This window comes from Triturus cristatus, chromosome 3_1 (assembly GCF_964204655.1).
Source record: "Triturus cristatus chromosome 3_1, aTriCri1.1, whole genome shotgun sequence".
In the NCBI taxonomy this organism is placed as follows: domain Eukaryota; kingdom Metazoa; phylum Chordata; class Amphibia; order Caudata; family Salamandridae; genus Triturus; species Triturus cristatus.
In genome coordinates, this window is record NC_140583.1 from 760,966,482 (window position 1) to 760,974,447 (window position 7,966).

Sequence of the window (7,966 nt, forward strand, 5' to 3'; positions counted from 1 at the left end):
GTAGAAACCTTATCCACCCTCCATCCTGGGAAAGAAGGGCAGAGACAAGAGCGGGGAGAGATAAAAAAGAAGAGCCACGAGAATGAGAGACAAAAGAAAATGAGATACCGGGAGAGGGTGGAGAGACAAACAGGGGCGAGTGGAAAAAGGGAGAAACAACTTAGGAGAAAAAGACAGGAGTGAAGAAAGAAATTCTGGATAAACGTAGGGAAAGAGGAAGAAAAGAGAGGGAAGAGATTAAGGAGAAGATAAAGTGAGGGAAGATAAAGTGGAGAGAAGGGTAGAACGAGAGATCTGAATAGAGAGTGAAGAGTGGGCAACAAAAAGTGGAAAGAAAGGAGACGACAAGGGAGAAAAAGAGAGAACAGTGAATGTCTACCCAAATGAGGGATAGCGAAGAGGACGTCAGACGTTTCCTAGTCGGAGAGAATAAGGAATGGATTAGAGACTCGCACACACTTCTTAGTTCTCTGATCGTCCAGCTGTCTATGGATTGATTTAGAGGTTGGCAGGGTTTGTCAGAGGAAATGCTGAATCCAGAATAGAATCCACCAGTGGAATTTCCTTCAAGAAAGCGATAGCACAGTCAAATAAATACCACCAGTGGATTCTCCTCTGGTTTCAACATTTCCTCCAGAAATAGGTATATTTTCCATTGCCAACCAACTCTAAATCAGGTAGAATATGGTCCCTTGGCTTCCCTGGGTCACCATTCGAAGCATGCAGCATTGAACGCACACAAGGACAACAACTCATTGAATTTCTGTGGAGAAATGTTCTTTTGTCTGCAAATGTTGAGATTTGCTAAAGCAGATAGATAACGATTCCCGCAACGCAATAAACAGGACACAAAGGAATATAACGTGTAGCACTGGACACAAAGGACTTTAGGGGGGGTGATCAGTTGCGGCTCGCATGACTCCTGGGTTGGGGGGCAGGTGGGTGGGTCGAGCGGGTGATACAAATAAAACGTCCCTTACTGGGTCTCATGCCACCTCGGCTCCTAGCCAGGTCCCGCGCCGCATTTTCTTGCTGCTTTCCTGTGCTGCTGCCTCCGGCAGGAACAGGAGGCAAAACAAATATGTGCCCCTCTGTGTGCATGCACACCAGTACCTGCACAGCATAGAGCCTACATAGAGAAAATGGCCTCCCTACAGGCATCCTCCCGCCCTCCCCAAAGCCCTAAACCCTAGCCAATCATAACACTGCAATGGCAGCACTGTGATTGGTGCTCTATGTAGGCTCCATGCCGTGCAGGTACTGGTGTGCATGCACACACCCCTCTGTGTGCATACACATGGCTTGAGGCACAAGGTTTCCTCACTGCCACACTTTTCATGGCGATCGCCCCGCCATAAAAAGTCTGGTGGTGAAAAAACTCGTAATATGCTTGGCGGGTTGTGGCGCCGCCAAGCATATTGCGGCTTCAATACAGTTGCGCCACTGCCAGGGACCCTGGATCCCTGGCAGTAGTCCCAGGGTGGTCGACCACCCTGGGAGTAATGGGGAAATCAGAAGACTGCTACAACTGCGCCCCGTGTGTCTGGCGGTATGTGGACCACCAGACTCGTAATAAAACCCATAGATGTATAAAGTAGGGCTGGGGGGAATTGGTGTAATGCCTCTACGTGGAATTATAGAAAAAATGTGTGGAAAACGAGCGCACTTCCTGAGGGTCCGTGTGCCTGGGACAGGGGTCCCTCGTGCTCGGGCAGGCTCCCCGATTTTCCCAGCCTGGCTGGGTTGAGAAGCAGGGACCGGCCCCGGGGCCTGAGTTTCGGTCAGGGCCTGGGGTGCGGCCTGGGATGCATCCTGCCAAGTGTCCATCTGCCCGGGACAAGGGTCCCTGGTGCAGAGCCCCGGAGCCCTGCAAGGGTAGGCGGGAGCCCTACCGCTATGGCTCGGCTTGGGGCCATGCGACCATCTGGTCGCACCTTTCCCCTCGGCCATCTGGTCGCACGCAATGCTTTCCAATGGAGCGACCAGATGGCCGGGTTGCCCTAGAAGTCCCGATGGGGGCTCATTTGCCTCCCGAATCCCAGCCAGGGCTCCAGGAGGTCGGGAACGTTCACGCCCAGGGTCCCCTGAGTCTCGCGGTGCGCATGGGTTCCACGAAAAAGGGGTCGCTTTCCTCCAGATTAGTAGGGGCAGTGTATGCCGGAACACCCCTCCCGGGCTTGCGGTTCTTTGCTGTGGATCAGATGGGCTATGCTCGGACAACACCTCCCCTCAGTCCGGGGGCTTCCTCCTCCGGCCCACGGCGTGGCAAAGTGCCCAGGACAGGCTCCATGGGTCCCGGGCAGTCTTTCCCCGTGTGTCTGGGGCCCGAGTGCTCTGGTCGTCCTCCCCGTGCCTGAGGCCCAGCCGGGGTCCCCGAGCCCCCCCGGGATGCCGAGCCCCCGAGCCCTGCGTGTGCAGGTGGGAGCCCTACCGCGGGGCAGGCGTCCTTTCGGTCCCGGCCATCTGGTCGCACCTTTTCCCCCTCGGCCATCTGGTCGCACGCAATGCTTTCCAATGGGGCCACCAGATGGCCGTGCTGCCCTGGAAGTCCCGATGGGGGCTCATTTGCCTCCCGAATCCCAGCCAGGGCTCCAGGAGGTCGGGAACGTTCACGCCCAGGGTCCCCTGAGTCTCGCGGTGCGCATGGGTCCCACGAAAAAGGGATAGCTTTCCTCCAGATTAGTAGGGGCAGGGTATGCTGGAACACCGCTCCCGGGCTGGCGGTTCTTTGCTGTGGACCAGATGGGCTATGCCCGGGCAACACCTCCCCCCAGTCCGGGGGCTCCCTCCTCCGGCCCACGGCGTGGCAAAGTGCCCGGGACAGGCTCCATGGGTCCCGGGTAGTCTTCCCCCGTGTGTCCAGGCCCGAGTGCTCTGGTCGTCCTCCCCGTGCCTGAGGCCCAGCCGGGGTCCCCGAACCCCCCCGGGACGTGTAGCCCCCGAGCCCTGCATGGGCAGGCGGGAGCCCGACCGCGGAGGCTCAGGCGGGCAGATGGGAGTCCTTTCGGTCCCGGCCATCTGGTCACACCTTTCCAATGCTTTTCAATGGTGCGACCAGATGGCCGGGCTGCCCTGGAAGTCCCGATGAGGGCTCATTTGCCTTGCGGATCCATGGCAGGGCTCCATGAGGTCGGGCGCATCAGGGCCTAGTGTCCCCTGAGTCTCACGGTGCGCACGGGTTCCCAGAAAGAGGGGTAGCTTTCCTCCGGATTAGTAGGGGTAGGGTACTCCGGAACACCTCTTGGCCTAATGGCCCTCAGCCGGAAGCTGGACGGGCCAGGACGCCGCCCCAGCCAGGGGTCCGTCCCCAGCCCTGCCGCGTGGCAGGTTGCCGCAGATAGGGTCCTCTGGGCACGGGGAGCCTCCCCCTGCTTGGCTGGTTTCAGGGGCTCCCATGGGCCCCGGGGAAGGGTGGCCTCCCCACTCCCCACTCCGGGCTCTGTTCTCGGTCCTGCTGCATGGCAGGGTGCCAAGGACGGGGTCCAGCGTGACCGGGGAGGCTTCCCTTGCGCGTGTGGGCCTGGGAGCCCCGGCTGGGTCCAGGGGTCCTGCCGGGCCCCGAGACGGGTGCTCTGGCCCTGGGCCCCGTCCCCCGGCGTGCCGCTCTGGGAAAGGCCCGGGACGGGGTTCCATTGTGCCCGGGGAGCCTCCCCTTGCTTGGCTGGGTTCAGGAGCTCCGGCTGGGGACCCTGAGGGCAGCCTCCCACCTCGGGCTCTGATGAGCGCTGACTGCGTGCATTTATCAGACCAAGACCAATCCGGGCTCGCCTGGCCGCTTTGGTGACTCTAGATAACCTCGGGCCGATCGCACACGTCCCTGTGACGGCGACAATACATTCGGATGTCTGCCCTATCAACTTTCGATGGTACTTTCTGTGCCAACCATGGTGACCACGGGTAACAGGGAATAAGGGTTCGATTCCGGAGAGGAGCCTGAGAAACGGCTACCACATCCAAGGAAGGCAGCAGGCGTGCAAATTACCCACTCCCGACTCGTGGAGGTAGTGACGAAAAATAACAATACAGGACTCTTTCGAGGCCCTGTAATTGGAATGAGTACACTTTAAATCCTTTAACGAGGATCCATTGGAGGGCAAGTCTGGTGCCAGCAGCTGCTGTAATTCCAGGTCCAGTAGCGTATATTAAAGTTGCTGCAGTTAAAAAGATCGTAGTTGAGCCGAATGATCTTTCACGCCCAGCACAGGAATGGGCAACAATGGGGATAATGGTGGCGAAGCGCAACATTGCGCAAAAATGGGGTGCGAGAGAGACACCGTCGCTTGCCGCCTGGTGTGGAGATCTGGATGTTGCCATGGTGGCCGAAAAAACAGTGTTTGTCAACCGTGGCTGCCCGAGGAAATGGAACAAGATATGGGGGCCCTGGAATAAATACAGGGGATACATTTGTGAACCACCAGACATAAGAGCGGAGGGGGAATCAGACACTGAAAACGAGGAGGAACTGGAATTGTAATGGGGGAGGGTTATCTTTTGTCGGGGCATCGGTGAAGCTCGAGCAGCAAGTGACACAACATCCAACATAAAAAATGTAATGTCTAGCAGTATATGGAGAATGTACCTAACATGTTTGTGCCTTAAATGCAAATATAATAAAAAGTTTAATAAAAAAAAAAAAAAGCTCGTAGTTGGATCTTGGGATCGAGCTGGCGGTCCGCCGCGAGGCGAGCTACCGCCCTTCCCAGCCCCTGCCTCTCGGCACCCCTTTGATGCGCTTGACTGAGTGTCCTGGGGGTCCGAACCGTTTACTGTGAAAAAATTAGAGTGTTCAAAGCAGGCCGGTCGCCTGAATACTTCAGCTAGGAATAATGGAATAGGACTCCAGTTCTATTTTGTTGGTTTTCGGAACTGGGGACATGATTAAGAGGGACGGCCAGGGTCATTCGTATTGTGCCGCTAGAGGTGAAATTCTTGGACCGGTGCAAGACGAACCAAAGCAAAAGTATTTGCCAAGAATGTTTTCATTAATCAAGAACGAAAGTCGGAGGTTCGAAGACGATCAGATACCGTCGTTGTTCCTACCATAAACGATGCTGACTAGCGATCCGGCTGCGTTATTCCCATGACCCGTCGAGCAGCTTCCGGGAAACCAAAGTCTTTGGGTTCCGGGGGGAGTATGGTTGCAAAGCTGAAACTTAAAGGAATTGACAGGGCACCACCAGGAGTGGAGCCTGCGGCTTAATTTGACTCAACACGTGAAACCTTATCCGGCCCGGACACGAAAAGGATTGACAGATTGATAGCTCTTTCTCGATTCTGTGGGTGGTGATGCATGGCCGTTCTTAGTTGGTGGAGCGATTTGTCTGGTTAATTCTGATAGCAAATGAGACTACTCCATGCTAACTCGTTACGCGACCCCCAGCGGTCGGCGTCCAACTTCTTAGAGGAACAACTGGCGTTCAGCCACACGAGATCGAGCAATAACAGGTCTGTGATGCCCTTAGATGTCTGGGGCTGCACACACGCTACACTGAACGATCAGCGTGTGTCTACCCTTCGCCGACAGGTGCATTTAACCCGCTGAACCCTGTTCGTGATAGGGATTGCAATTTTTTCCCATGAAAGAGGAATTCCCAGTAAGTGCGGGTCATAAGCTTGCGTTGATCAAGTCCCTGCCCTTTGTACAAACCGCCCGGTGCTACTACCGATTGGATGGTTTAGTGAGGTCCTGGCGGAGCGCCGAGAAGATGATCAAACTTGACTATCTAGAGGAAGCAAAAGTCGCAACAAGGTTTCCGTAGGTGAACCTGCGGAAGGAGCATTAACGGTGGAGCAGCCAGAGTGACCGATGGTGCCAGCCCCAAGCCCTTAGCTGCCTCCTGCAAGCACACACCGTAGGCACAGGGCCTGGCCCTGGCGCGCCCCGGCCAGTAGAGCAGTCCGTGGCCGCATGGGGTGCTCGGTGAGGGCCGGGCCTTCGGCGGGCCTCTTCCCCCCGGGGAAGACCCGACTGACACGCAAGGGACAGGGAGCGGCCCCTGTCCCCTGTCCCTCTCTGGGAGGGTCACAGCAGTAGGCCCTCCCGAGATGGAACCCAAGCTCACCCGGCATGATCCCCGCGGTTGGGGGAAACCGAATGGCAGTGCATCATCGGGCTGGTAACACCCCTCCTCGAAAGGCCCTGCAGCCGGCTGGGCTCTCTGGTGCCCATGTCCCGGCTTCACCGGGATCCGGGCGACCGAGGAGTGGCCTTTCTTGTGAGGCAGGGTGGGCCTGGAAGAGAAGGGGCTGAGGGCCTGCGAGGGGACCCTGGCTCCTCTCGGTGGGAGGCATGTGGGATGGGGAGCATCCTGGCTCTTCCCTTCTGGTGCCTCCGCCCCGGGCAAGGGTGGGGTTAGCTGAAAGAAGCCAGCCTGCCGGCATGGCTCAGGGCCGCCCGGCGACGGACGGCTGACGTGCAGGTGGAGCGACCCTCTGTCTTTGTTAGGTATCCGGTTCGACCTGGTCCTGTGCGGCCGGGCTGAGGGGTTTGAAGACTCGCATGGTCCCTTCCGGTTACTCCGGAAGGGACCGGTGACTGCGGGGCATCCTGCTCCCGTCGCTCCAGTAGCCCCCTCCCTTGCCCACGGGTCGGGGGGGGGGAACTCCCGGGCTGAGCGCCTGGTAATGTTTTTTTTCTCCCAATGGTGCAGTCTGACTCCCAGAGGGGAAGCCTTGAACGGGGTGCCCGGGCCATCTCGCCGCACGGGCGGCGGACGGACGGCGTCGCCTTCCTCCCACCTCTTCTGCGCCCACAGGTGGGCGAACGTTTTCAAAAAGTTGCCTGTGACTCTTGGCGGTGGATCACTTGGCTCGCACATCGATGAAGAGCGCAGGTAGCTGCGAGAATTATTGTGAATTGCAGGACACATTGATCATCGACACTTCGAACGCACCTTGCGACCCCGGGTCCCTCCCGGGGTGACGCCTGTCTGAGGGTCGCTCGATCGTCAATCGCCCCGGGGCTTCCCTGGGAAACGGCTGGGGCCGTCGCAGGGTTAGCTCCACTTCCCTTCATCCCCCCACAAGGTCAGACCCCCCGATCGCCCGTAGCAGGGTCCCTCGCTGGGTCCTGCCGTGGAGGTATGCCGCCGCCGCACCTGCCCCCGAGAAGGAGCCTGGTGACTGGTCTGCCCCGGGCCCATCCCGGGGCGCCTGGCTGCGTGCCGCACGTGGCTGTCTGTGGTGTCCCACCGGCTGCCTGCGCGCACGGCCTCGGGTGCCCACCTCCGCGGCCAGCTTCCCAGGGAGGTCTAGCCACCTCCAGATCCGATCCGGGGCCTCCCCCGGCGGTTCCCCACTTAACGCTTTGGCGTTTTCTTCTGACTACGACCTCAGATCAGACGTGGCGACCCGCTGAATTTAAGCATATTACTAAGCGGATGAAAAGAAACTAACCAGGATTCCCCCAGTAACGGCGAGTGAAGAGGGAAGAGCCCAGCACCGAATCCCCCACCCGGCGGCAGGCGCAGTAAATGTGGCGTACTGAAGATGGACTCCCCGGCGTCGCTCAGGGGGCCCAAGTCCTTCTGATCGAGGCTCACCCCGCGGACGGTGTTAGGCCGGTAGCGGCCCCCGGCACCCCGGGATCGGTTCTTCTCGGAGTCTCGTTGCTTGGGAATGCAGCCCATAGCGGGTGGTAAACTCCATCTAATGTTAAATACGGGCGCAAGACCGTTAGCCAACAACTACCGTAAGGGAAAGTTGAAAAGATCTTTGAAGAGAGAGTTCAAGAGGGTGTGAAACCGTCGAGAGGTAAATGGGTGGGATCCGTGCAGTCCGCCCAGAGGATTCAACACGGCGGTAAGGTCGGTGGCCCGGGAGTTCCGGATCCCCTCTGCGGGACCGGTGCCCGGGCCCTACCTGGCCCTCACAGGGTGCATTTCCTCTGCGGCGGTGAACCGCGACCAGCTCCAGGTCGGCTGGGAAGGCTTTGGGGTGGCAGGTGGCCCTCTGCTCTGGCGGAGGG

The 7,966-nt window shown here is 58.4% G+C and overlaps 1 non-coding gene and 2 pseudogenes across 1 annotated transcript; all 3 read left to right on the forward strand.

Moving 5' to 3' along the window:
* Positions 1-5,126: 5,126 nt before the first annotated feature.
* LOC146860956 (18S ribosomal RNA) lies at positions 5,127-5,774 on the forward strand (annotated as a pseudogene; the record flags this gene model as incomplete).
* Positions 5,775-6,785: 1,011 nt separating this feature from the next.
* Positions 6,786-6,939, forward strand: LOC146860957 (5.8S ribosomal RNA). Its single transcript, XR_014979419.1, has one exon. It is a non-coding gene; the product is annotated as a 5.8S ribosomal RNA (ribosomal RNA).
* Positions 6,940-7,349: 410 nt separating this feature from the next.
* Positions 7,350-7,966, forward strand: part of LOC146860958 (28S ribosomal RNA) — a 2,189-nt pseudogene continuing 1,572 nt past the window's right edge.